Source organism: Poecile atricapillus, chromosome 1 (genome assembly GCF_030490865.1).
Source record: "Poecile atricapillus isolate bPoeAtr1 chromosome 1, bPoeAtr1.hap1, whole genome shotgun sequence".
NCBI lineage: Eukaryota > Metazoa > Chordata > Aves > Passeriformes > Paridae > Poecile > Poecile atricapillus.
Window position 1 is genome coordinate 130,725,616 of NC_081249.1, and position 13,404 is coordinate 130,739,019.

General features: G+C 39.8%; 1 protein-coding gene across 2 annotated transcripts in view; it reads left to right on the forward strand.

The window, feature by feature from the left end:
- LUZP2 (leucine zipper protein 2) overlaps positions 1-13,404 on the forward strand; it is a 195,547-nt gene that overhangs the window by 128,670 nt on the left and 53,473 nt on the right. The window lies entirely within an intron of this gene.

A 13,404-nucleotide genomic window follows, 5' to 3' on the forward strand; every position in this document is an offset into this window, starting at 1 on the left:
ATAGCTGCCTTTATTACTGCAATCCTAAGGAATTAGTTTGTTCTGAAAAGAGCTCAAAACACCAAGACAAACTTAATACCACAATGCATTTTCAGCAATATAATATACTTATATCTATATTTTTGTGCTTACAAAAAGCAAAATTCTAGGTTACTGCTGATGAATAAAACCTGTTGCCCTATTCCACACATTCTCTAACATGTCTTTCATTTTTCTAACTGAATGATGTAATATTTTACAGATGCTTCTTGTTTTTCCTTTAATTAGCACTCCTCCATGGCAAAGTCAAGTATTGTTAACATTTAAAGCAAATCTCTGTGTTTATGATAAGCTTGAGCCGTGTAATGTTCCTTAGGTCTGAAAATTTAAGAAATGTCTGTTGCTTAAACAATCCAAATGAATAGTCTGTTCTAGCTAGCACATTTTAAAAAAATAATAAAAAATTTAAAAATAAAGGAGGGGAGGACAAAACATAAAGACACTGCTGAAGGGTATCAATTCCCTGTTAACACAGGGAGAAGTTAATCCCTGTTAAAGGAAGAGGAGAGAGATACAGGTCACCTGACTAAAGACTGTGAATGGAGTATTCCTTTTATATATTCCCAGCATAAAGGATGAAGATTAAGTAGTCATCTTCAAATTAACTAGACCTAGAATTACTTACAAAGTCATTCATGTCAATAGCAGTTCCAAATTGTCTTCTGGAGGTGTTTAACTCTCTCTACTGTCTCTCTATTGTATATACAGTGCTGCAAATACAGAGTAATGTAGGCAATTTAAAAGACACATAGTGATTTCTGTTGGGTTTTTGTTGGTTTTGGATTTTTTGGGTGTTTTTTGTTTGTTTGGAGTTTTTTTGTTTGTTTTTTGTTTTTTAAATGCATAGGTTTATTCCAAGTTTTTTCAGGAACATTTATTTCTGGTCTTCATAAGACCAAATTCAGGGAAGCAAATTTAGAGACAAAAATTAGGTATATTATAGATCTAGGCATTTAACTTTTATTGGCATCTAGCATTAGCAAAAATAACACGTATTTCTTCAAATTCAGTATAATGAAGAGCTTGAGCAGAGGTAAAGATCAAAAATTCTAATCTTGCCTTGCTGTGAAAGTTTGTTTCCTTTGGCTGAAGCAGTAGGATTGTTTAGCACTATTATCTACTTGTTTTCACTATGCTAATACACAGTGATCCCAAAAAAGGATCTGAGTTACGCTAGGGTGCATACTAATGCTTAGCAAGGGAATTCTTGCTAAGTACTACCCACCTGAAAAAAGCTTAGAGAAGAAGAAAAAAAAACTGGGAACACAATCAAGTGAACATGGCAGAAGGGCTGTCCAGCAAGTCACTGGCATTCATGCAATGAAATCCATTTTCCCCTAATCCTAGTTCAGTAAACTATGACAATGTAGTAATTAAGGCACACATGTAAAGAACGGTAGTAAAGGAGGAAATGTGTCTAGTGTGAATGGGAATAGACATAGTCTCATCTGAATGAATATTGCTTCCTCCAACAAATTCTCCACTTCAAATCCTTGGAGAATTATCTTCTGAAGACTATGTCTACATTTGATCACATGAATTATGCCTTAAAGACCTTGATTTACATTGAATAGACATAGTTCTTGATCATGAATGAACACCAGAGATGTAGGTCCCAAGTTAAGTAGTGTGAGTTGTCCTCTGAGTGCTCTTACTGCAATATAAGGATAGTTACTTTCCTCCTACAGAAACTACGATCTAATGTAATTAAAAACACTCTGAGAACTTTAGATCAAGAATGTTAATGAATTGTGGATTTCAAAGCCTCACACACTGAGAACTATGTATTATATATTTATATGTAAACAGTTGAAACCTATCCTGACTGTGTGCAATTCTGTATGAGACTGAATGATTGCTTTGCTAATATTGATATTGCCTTTATATGTAACCAGAAATATTTTTGCAGGTTTAATCATCAATCTCTTTCCTGACCAAGAAAAATTGATTTATGAAGCAGAGGGAGCAGCAACCTTATGCTATCCTCTTAAATCATGTGAGATGGGGGAGGGTAGGTTCAGAGTGCTTGTTTGTGTGTGTTTCATGTCTGACGACAGACACACTAAGCAGAGCAGAAGCCATTTGGTATAGTAGTTTTTTAATTATCTGCTTATGCTGAATGGAAGGTAAACCACTGGGAGGAATGAACCCCACACAATACATTGTGGAAGATTTCAAGTCAGAGCTATAACTTGTTGCCGCTGAAGATAAATAGATCACATGGACACAGGTCGAGGTGTGGTGAAAAGAAGAGAGAATTTATTTTTCCTCCCAGGATTTATAGGCTTCTGACCACAGCCAGGGATTGGATGGTCAGGATAACACTTTCTCACTGCACTGGCCATGAGAGATGCCCATCACAAGACGTGTAACAGAAAGAATGTACACATATCTATGTTTACAGTTACTGTCCTGGGAAAGTCTTTAGAAAACCATGTCAGCAAGCTCAGAAGCTGAGTTTTCAGGGCGACATCTCACCCTTTTTGGTTTAACAAAAAGAAAAGGAAAAGGAAAAATGACCAAAGAAACTAGCACCATTATAAACAATGAAAAGGATAAATAATAGGAAAATACAATACTCCATACAATCAGAAGGCTGTATTTTCAGGGTGATATCTCACCCTTTCGTTATTACAAAAAAACCCAAAAAAAACAGAAAAACAAAAACCCCAAAAAATAAATGAAACAAATGTCCAACATCAACACCTGCTTGTGGATGGGTCTCAATTTGGTCACAGAGGCAGAATCCATGGCCAAATTGAAAGGTGCCTGGGAAAACTTCTGATATGTTATGACAGCAGCCCATAATTCCACCAATTGGGCTGATCCAGCCTCATGACTCTCTAAACCTGCCACTCAGATCCATCCTTCCAGGTAGCAATGGCATTTCCAGTGTTTTCATCGGCCAATGATACCTGTGGAATGCAAATCTGGAGTGGCAATGAAAAAAAACCAGCGACATCAATGGAAAGATTAATGTAATAAACTTGAGGAGCAGAAACTGCTCGCAGAACCTCCTCCAGCACCTACTGTGCCTGTGGGGTCAGCGTCAGAGGTGACTTTAAATCAGAGTCCTCCTTTAATAGACCAAACAAGGGAGACAGTTGTGTCGTGGTCAGTCCCATATAAGGACACAACCATGTAGAAGTCCATTAATACCTGGACATCATTCATGCAGTGTCTGCACTGAATGCAAAAAAAATAACTGCACCTTCAGATGCGGGACTGTTCAACCCAAAAATTATTTTGACTCCCTTGCCAGGACTAGTCCAGCTGCCCTGACCGCTGCTCCTGTTCTCCAGGCAATCCTCGCTTTCTGGGTTTGAATCCCGCTTTTCAAATTTGGCTTCCCGGGTTTTCGGCACCAAATGTTGTCTTTTAAGCAAGGCAGACACCCTGGTTCAAGAGCAGCACGGTGGCCATGCCCAGGCCAGTCGGTCCTTTTGCACACAAGACACCAATATGATGGATGGCAAAATGGCGTTTATTGCTGGAGAATTCGACATTTTATAACCTAGGTTCACTGTGTTACTCCCATCTGCTTTCATCACAGCTAGGTGCTATTGGCTAATTGCAGGGGTCATTACCATACTAAAGAGGAGGGGGGGTTACTATCTTTCCGTTACATCCCGATATCTTCCAAGCCGCCAGGCCCTGCTTCTACAGTGGTGGCTTGTAATTGTTCCAGTAAATGTGTCCCCAAACATGCCTTCAGGGTGTTGGGCATATATAAAACCTTATGAGTGCCCCATTGTTTCCCAAGCTTATACTTTAATGGTTTGCAAAAATATGATCTTTCAGATTGACCAGTTTCCCCCTTTACATACAATTGTATGTGATTGTAATGTAATTGTCCCCCACGGGCATCAAAGCTTTATTTAAAACTAAGTATGTTGCTCCAGTATCTACCAAAAATTCCACTTCTTCTTCTTTTCCCCTAGCTTCATTATAACTAGTGGATCCTCTAGGGTAGAGTCCCCCAGTTCCTGTCAATCCTCTTTTACATGTGTGTCCATCTTTTCTCTTCCCCAGTCTCCCTTTTCCTGATGGCCATTTTGTCTCGATTCTGGACACTGATTTTTCCAATGACCAAATTTCCTGCAAATTGCACACTGATCTCTACCCAGCCAGAGTGGGCACTGTCTGGGTGTCCATGTCTTCCTCTCCCTTCCTCTCTTAAAACTGTTACTAGTTTTCCCATCCCCTGCTTGTAAAAACAGCATTAACTGTAGCAAGGTATTATCATCTAAAGTTCAAATAGATGGCCATTTTGCTCCATCTTTCAATTGATACAGAGGCCACCACTGCCTACAATACTTTACGAAAGTCCTCTTGTTCTCTGTACCCCCAGTTCCCACAATTTCCTTCCAATGTGCCAAAATACAGCCCAACGAGCTGCCTTTAGAAATCTCTTTGCTTTGGCCAGTTCCCATTATCTCCTCCTCCTCCTCATCATGTCGTGCTTCCACCCAAACCTTTCTTGCAAACTTTTACAGTCTTTTCCTAATCTTCCTCTCTTACACACCAAGTTGCTGGTACCAAACGCAACCTTCCACACTCAAGCTTTAAAATCTTAGGTTCAGAATCTGCTTTATTAAAATGCCTCTGCTCACACTGGGGGCACAAACCCTGCCACCTGGCAGAAGAACAATACCACTGTCCTGCACAAATCCTGCACTGTAGTAATACCCATGCAAGGTGCCACCCCCTTGATGAATGAAAGACTGTAGAACATCCACAAAAACAAATTATTCCATTTATCCCTTCTAGGATGTTTAAATATTTCATCGCAGGTTGCTCCCAATTTAAGGTTACCATTCTCCCTGCAGAGGTTCTATATATTCCTTCTAAACAAACCTGTTCATTTCTTCTTTCTATCCAGTGATTCACTGGATTCATAAAGTCCCAAGGGTCAAGCCCAAACCACTGGGGTAAAGGGGTCCCCTTAATTAGTCTCAAAATTAAAACACACAACAATCACCACACTTAAATACAGAACACTCTAAAACCGTACTTCAATCACTCCACTCATTTCGCTTTTCCCCAGCCACCTCAGTCACCCGAGGATGGAAACGCGGGTAGAGCACTGCACTTGCTTTGTACTAAAGGTACATCTCACTCACACAGCCAAAACATCCAGACTCTGCAATCATACAATTATGCCTCTAAATAGCAGCAGTTAAAGTCCAATTCAACAAAGGCAAGGATTCACTTGACCCACTCCCAGGGTTGCTAGCAGCTGCTCTATTGGTCAGTGAATGCGTCTGCCAGCTCCCCTAGCTGGTTGCTTGCAAGCCCAGACTCTACCTACACAGGGACTATGGTGTGTGCCAGACGTCTCTGCATGACTTAACAGCCTCCCTGGCCAAGAGGATGACTTACAGGCTCCCTAAATTTGATACATACCATTTATTCACAGTGCCAGTAGGATGTTGTCTGCCCCCACAGTGAGAGAGCCAAGATGCAGAGTTCCTCCTGGAAAAATCCCGAGGTGCACCTAGGAAGTCCACCCCTCAGACAATCCTGCAGCCAGAGCGCCTCCTGGCTGGCTTGACAAAATGACATGTTGAAAGACTCCACAACTCCCTAAAGTTGTAAAGTAGGTATGCATTTATTCAGCACTGGAGGCACATGGGGGATAACTCCTCCAAAGACATGCACGCCCTCAGCAAAACTTATCTCTCTCTTTATTCCCTGAAGCATTACATATACATTAAGTTTCACAATATGAATATATATATTAATTTCCTAGCTCCACCTAGCCTTGCTTAGTATTATAATGAGCTTTAAGTCCTTTTGCGCTTGCACAGTGCCTCCTGGTGGTCGTATGGTGTTCATCAGGATGAAGTAAAAACAGCCTTTCTCAGAGCTGAACTTTTCACCTTGCCTCCTTGCACATGTTCCCTGGTGTCTTGGTCGCAGTTCAAACCGCAAGAGTGGTTTTGGCTGGTTTGGGGGTCTGAACAGTCTTCCTTAGCACTATAGCCTTGCAATCCTTGCATCCTCTCATCCTGCTTTTGTTAGCAGTTTCTTCCTTATCACAATAGCCTTGCATTCTCTCATTCTGCTTTTGCATGCACAGTAAATGTTAAGCCATATGTGTTGTCTAGTCAGCTACTCCTAATCAATCACTCTTTAACTCCTAACCCCCTTCCCCCAATAGTTTTACCATGAGTGACATAGTTTATAATTTTGCACCTTTCTCTGAGGAGCAAACCACGTTAGATCCAGTTAAGTATGCAGACATGATCAGTTCCTGCTGAAACATTGCAGTCAGGGTGGATGTTTGCTGAATAAAGATCTGCTCTTGGCCCTGGGGAGTCCTTAAGGCTTCTCCACATATTCAGAACTACCGGGTTTCCTGTTAATAGCATTAAACTAGAGGATGTCTGTGAAGTCCTGTGCGTGGCTGGAATCAGTGGCATCAGAGCAGAAAAGACAGAGGTGTGCAGATAGAAATGGCAAACAGAAGGCAGGCAGGGATTGTAGTGGGGATGACTGGGAGAGAGGAACAATGGACAGAAGAGGGAGGAAGGAGGGAGGGCAGTGAAGAACCTTGCTCCCAGCACTTGACCACCTCTGCTGCTCCTTATAGTCATTTAGTTTGTTTCCATGATGAAACTCTTGAACTCACACATTTCTTTGAAGTGCAGCTTTAAAAAGTAAAAACAGGATTGTAATTTACCTTCAGTACTGTTATACTTCTCAATAATGTTTCAAGGACTATGAGTGCTTAATACCTCCAAAGGACTAAGGACCATATCACTACTGCAAATTTAGAGTCAAAACCATTTTCCAAATTCTTTGAAACACCTAGTTCTACACAAACTGAATGTCATGCGGTGACTTTACCTTTAAGATAGCTTTAGGAGCTGGGGAAGTTGAAGCTGAGAGAGGATGATGGGAGTTTTTTCTTGTGACCAATTATTGGTCATTTCTGAGAATTGGCGGCGGTTTTAACCATTGAGAAGTGAGATCAACTTGTGAACACCATCTTAAGATGTAAAGCCAGGGCTCTCTTGTTTTCTTTGGTTTCTGGCTTTTGATGAGGTAACGTGGCTCTGTCTCGGACTCCTCCCCCTGCTCCAGGCTGGGCAAGGCCGAAGAGGGCGGGGGGGAGAAACGGAGCTGGCCGGCCTGACTTGGTTTGAAGTTTTTGCCACTGAACTGAAACCTGATATCATGAACATCTGCAGCTTTTCCAAGACTTTAACTCTTTTACTATCTGGATGAGACTTACAGATTACTCCTTTTTTCCAGAAGGAGAGAAGGAAGAGAGAGAGAGAGAGAGAGAGAGATAACATGAAGAAGACATCATAAAACCATCAAAGACAGTGAAGAAAAGACTTAAGTTTTAGATGGAGAAGAGAGAATAAGGAGCTGCTTTAATTAAGCTGAAATATTTTTCTGTTCAAGCTATGGAAATGAACAATAGTGTTCTGAAAAAACTCCTTTAATTCATGACAGAGTATATTGGGAGGAATGGAGTGTTCAAAGTGTGGATTTTGAGCAAAAGGTGGAGTAATTGTGACACAGTGAGGTGCTGGAACAGAGCGGGCAGAAGTAATAGTTGAAGATTTGAGGCCTTGAGAGGCAAAGAGAAAACTTCTGTTTTCCAGAGAAGCGTACAGAGACAGATGAAGAGAACTTTTGCCTTTGAATAACTCATCCTTAAAAATGATATCCCTAGACTCATTGACCCATAACACACCTCAGAGTGATGTGAAATGGAAAGAGAGAACTGATGGCAGGATTTCCTGGCAGCTGGCATCAGAGAAATAGAAAGCTATAACAGAAATAGTTTTCTCGTGAGAAACTCCATAGATTAGCAGAAGACTTCTGTTTCTCTACAAAGGCTGATGAAAAGACTCTAGCAGGAATTGGGACTGTTTTAAACACCAAAGTTCCAAAGCTTTTTGTCTCTATGTTGTCATGTAAACAAGGGAATGGTTAGGTAGTGGGGCAAGGAGGAGTTTTCTGGAGGTTTTATTTTGTTTTTCTTATTCTTGTAGTTTTGTAAATAAACTTTCTTTATTCCTTGTAAGTTTTAAGCCTGTTTTGCTCTTGTTCTAATCCATATCTCACAGCAAGAAATAACTAAGTTTTCTATTAATTTTTTAGTTACTGCTTTAAAACCATGACACTGAATCATTATTTGACATGTGAAAATAATTTAAATCATTTGCTATGGTAGAGTCAAATACCAAAACTATGTGAAATTATTTTTGCATCATATGGACTGGATTTGGTAAATATTTATACTATTGCTCCTTCTGAAATTAAAGAGATGCCATGTGTGTTCCCCTCTCTATTAGCAAAGTTAATTACATGCCACAGTATACTGATATCCCAGAATTTTAAATGACTTATTTTTCTAATGAAGACAATGAAATTCTACATTACATACAGAGAAAGAGATGAAATAAAAAAAGAAAAACAAAGGAAAAAAATTATCAGAAAACCACAAAAGACCAGGTTTGGCAGAGAACTTGTTTAAACATTAGGATTGCTTTCTGGGCTTAAAATAAGTGATTACATATTTTAAATTTGTGACAATCTTTTACAAAGAAGCACTTTGTGTGCTGGCACATATATGAAGATGCAAGTTTCAGACTTTCCTATACAATTTTATTCGTATACTGCTGGTGTCTGGGCCTAATCCTAAACCACTCCATTTCACACATGTACATCCACTTCCCCCCATGGTTTGCGTCTGAATGTATTAAAATTATCATCTACAGAATTCAATTGACTTTTTGTATTTGAAAAATTAGTCCTTTTAATGGATTTTAAAGCACTCTTCATTATGTTCAAAGTACTATTAAACTTCTGTTTCCCTTGCAGAAAGATAAAAAAAAAAAAAAAAAAAAAAAGCAACATCACTTTCTGTTGTGGCTGGGTCCTGGGGGCCTGCCCAACCCTCAACTTCTGTGGGCAACAGCCCTGATAGATGTCCGGAGGGAGAGAGCCGCCATCCAGGGTTTCCAGGCAGTCTCCAGCCAGGGATAACCCTTAGGAGCACGGGCCAAGGCATCAAGGTGACCAGCTGTTTTAGAAAGGGATTTCTGCTCTGTGATCAGCTCTGTCCAGCCTAGCCAGCTCTGTTCAGGGGTTACCCCAGCCAACACAGACAAGAGATGGGAAAATCACATGGCATTCCACAGAAAGTCTTTAATGCAGACTTCAGCAAAGGGGGACAGTGATGATCTAACCACTCATCTGGGCAAAAGCTGGGATTTTTATAGGGAAGGGGAGAATTGGGAAGGGGACCAATGGTCTGAGACTGAGATTAGATGACTAGTAGTTAACAGGGAGATAACATGGGGTCCTGAAGAAGGAAGGGGTCCACAGCTTAGTCAAAGTGATTAGGCAGTTTTGTCTTATCTTAGGGGGTAGATCTCCAGGGAGGATGCCTGTCAGGTCTGGGCCTCCTCCACAGCTCCTCTCTCCGTATTTAGTAAAAAGGCATCTCCTGTAGCTCTTTTGAAGCAATGGAGAAGACATGAGAACATAGCTAATACAATAATAATCACCATAAAGGTCCACAAAATTCCCTTAACTAAAGATGGCACCCATCCTGTTAACTTTCGTACAACTTTATTTGTACATTCATTTGTCTAGCACAGAAAGAATGATCTTATCTTTCTTGTTACTTTTACATTGCCTTGTAATAGTAAATAAAACTTCTATAGTTCAGTGTTAAAAGGAGATGATAAGAGAAAACTGGGACCAGTTTCCTTTTTGGCTTGTCGTATCAACTTCTGTGAGAGAATACTGCAATTTCTCTTTCTTTCAGACAGGATCTTTACACTGCAATGTGTTTATTCATCCAGTGTGTTTCGTCAGCATCTGGATCTCGGGCAACCGCCTTTGGAAAATCTACCGGAACTGTGTAGGGAAGACATAAGTAAACTAAAAAACTTATAGAACACCAGTTATAAACATAAATTCAGTGCAAAATATTAGAGTTTTTGGTTGGTTTTCTTTTTTGTTTTTCCAGATATCTTGCAACACATTATTAGGGATAATAAGTTCTATAACTACAGGCTAACTTTATCATGCTGCATAACAACTGAATAGAGTCTGGAAGAGGAGACTTTCTTGTTGCTATACATTAATGGGTGGTATTTTTAAGCATATTAATTTGATTTGAGACAATAACTATCAAATACTTCAGATAAGACAATGTTCTTTCAAAAGTTTTCCTTGGCTTTGTCAGAAATCACAACTGAACTGAAAGTAGTGAACTGAATCTTTGGTTAGTTATATCTTTATTTATTTCATTATGTTTTCTATTTGATAAATTTAATCTCATTGGTCTCCAGTGGCTTAAATATTATTAGTTGATTATACTAGCAAAGTTAGTTTTTCTTTGTTTTTTCCTAACAAAGGATGAAGATTAAATGAAAGTACCCACAATACAAACAGACTCTGATATATGATGAAATGAAAAGTCTGAAAATATTCTTAACACATTTTTTTTCTTTTAAACACATAAATAAGAGAAGGCACTTTGTATTTTCTGAGATCAAAATTTGTTACATATATGTGGCAATCCCATCTATACTGGCTTACTTTTGACAAAAGCCTTTTTCTAAGCAGACCATAGAAAATAGGAAGTATTCTCTGTTCCCTAACACGGTTCTGTATAAAACAGATATATGTTAAGAATATGTTATTCTTTCACAAAACTTATCTAAATTATTTTTTTTTTTAGAAACTGAAGTAATTCTATGTATTTCTGCTGCTTTGGTCTCTTTTTGCCTATTGTAGCAATGGAGAACAAAAAGACACAGACCCCCTTATGCATCCAAAGATCACTATTGCAGAAATCAGCCCCTTTATACCCTTAATTTCTACTGCGCATAAGAGAAACCAAAGCCTAACAGAACTTAACAAAAGAAGGGCAGCTGTTGTTTGGCTCAGCTGCAGTGCTGCTGTCCACATGTTTTATCACCCAATCAGCTTCCTGTTCATACGCTGTCCACGCGTTCCTCCAGCCAATCACAATCTCCAATCTCACTTCCAGCTGTCGCCCAACTGACTCTCTCCTCATGCCTGACTGCCTCTCCCCCTTCAACCAAGTTCCAACCACGAAGCCTGCAACTGTGTCGTTCAATAGGGCCCTCCAGTGAGCATAAGCCTCAACAACTTTAACAAGCATAACCCCATATTCAACAGTCTATTAGCCTTCATAGCAAAAAATATTTCTTTATATGTCTTGAAACATACTGAAATTGAAGACAGGTAGTTAAGCTCTCTCACAGGCATAGACAGTAGTTTGTTTGGGTTTTTTAACCACTTGCTTTAAAGCAGTACTCTGCATATTTTGCTGTAGTTATTCTGTGACCATCACAATGCTTTTTTAAAATTAACTTCACTGCTTTGAAGATAAACCAGTGGGAGGAATTAATGCCACAAAAATATCTTGTGAGAGATTTCAAATTTAATAGCAAAATCATAATAAAGGCAGTACAGAAACACAGGTTTAAACTGTCAAAGTCAGAACATGACCTGACACCCTGTTGTTCATGGTGGAATCAGAGGTCAGATTAAGTGGTGATTGCAGTTCTATTTAAGTGGTGAATTATAGCCAGCTGAGGTGGTGGTGGGATGCAGAGATCCCGCACCTCTCAGCTGCTATAGTGAATTCAGCTTTAGCCTTTAAAAACGCTCAGTGAAATTCAGCTCTCAGCAATGTGGAAGAAAGAGAGACGGAGCTTCATATATAATCTCTTTTGAGGCTTTAATTTAGCTCTCTGCCCCAAGAAATCTCTCTACGAATGCTACTTGGCTTACAGAAATCTGACTTTTTATCTCCTGCAGGTCAGGCCATGTTAAAGGGAACAACCAATAAGCAACACAGAACTAACATGAACTGCAAAGGCTACTGGACAGGTGGCTTTTTGCTTCACCATGCCTGAGAAGGCAGCCAGCTAAGGTTTCTCCCCTAAGGAAAGTGGCAAACTGTAGCCTAAATAGTTTCTTCCCTCCAAGGAAGGACGGGTGTACTGTTGGCTGGCTCACTGTCTCCCACATGTGGTCTTGTTGAAGCAGTGGTCCTGTGGAAAGATCTGGTCTTCCTTCTCTGTAGGTCCAGTGGTGGTTCCCCTAAGTCCCCAAACCTCAAGATTATATACCCTCAAATAGAGGCAGGAATGTGCAGTACTTCCCCCAAGGCAGGGAGTTTTACAATGGAATGATGTAATCCTATAAGTCATAGGATATTTTGAGGAGTCCTTGATGGCCCATTAGCAGAGATGACTACCCATGATGAGCTGGGTGTAGTTATCACATGAAGACAAAGGGAACACTACACCCCACTGATAGGTGGGGTATGCAGCTGTTACAAATGGCCCACCACTAAGAGTTCATCAGAAGGTGATGTATGTGGTGGTAGAATACATACTTTGCTTACACCTTACACTGTAACCCAAAACATTAACTTAGGTAGATTTTTCCCCCTTGTCTTGCTTCTCGGCATTTGAGACTACCATTAACGCTTCATGTTAACCACATCCGAACTTGTTTTCTTTGGTCTCTATCCATTTGAAATGGATATTTCACTCATGCTGAACAGAGTAAAAGGATTTTTTTGTAGTCTGTACGCACAGTGTTCTTTGCCTGTTCTACAGAATCATGACACACTCAGTAGTTATATCATCTTGGGTCATGCATCCATATTGGTCTGTATTACTTGTACTGATCATTACTGTTTGAATTTAATGTCTTATACTTGATTTTAGCGAATGTTATCTTTTTTTTTCCAGTTTGTCAGGATTAATTTACATAAACTTCATGTAAGGCCCCAAACAACTTGCTTGATGAGGTTTTCAAAAGAGCTTACTATTGTTTATGTACTCTTAGATGCATGGAAGAAACACCAAAAGTATATTCTCAAGAGGGCAGAAAATCCCAAAATACTATACTGGCAACTTTAGAAAAACTGAGAAATTGGCAAAAGTCTTAGCACAAAATTCAATCAACATAAAATGCTTCCAAAAGCATTAACTTGGCCCATTCAACTTCGAAAACTCTAAGCCCATTCAATTTTAAGTTAACCAAAAATTCCAAGAAGAGGGAATTAGAAGAAAAAGAAAAAGACAGAAGGACAGAAAATATAGAGAAAAGCATATGTATAGCTACCAATTCCTGTTCAGACAAAACACTCAGGACAAGATAGGATCAAAACATTGGATTGCCTTATATTAAGCTTTAAATAGCCCTTAGCCTTCCTTGGCCCTTCCTCCAGGTGGGACTTCCAGTCATCTGGCCACTCAGGAGATGGGTTGGCAGCCACTTCTGGTCTGGAATGTAGGTTCTAGGGATGGGAAGTGTGGGGCAGGGCACTGTTTTGACAGGGCA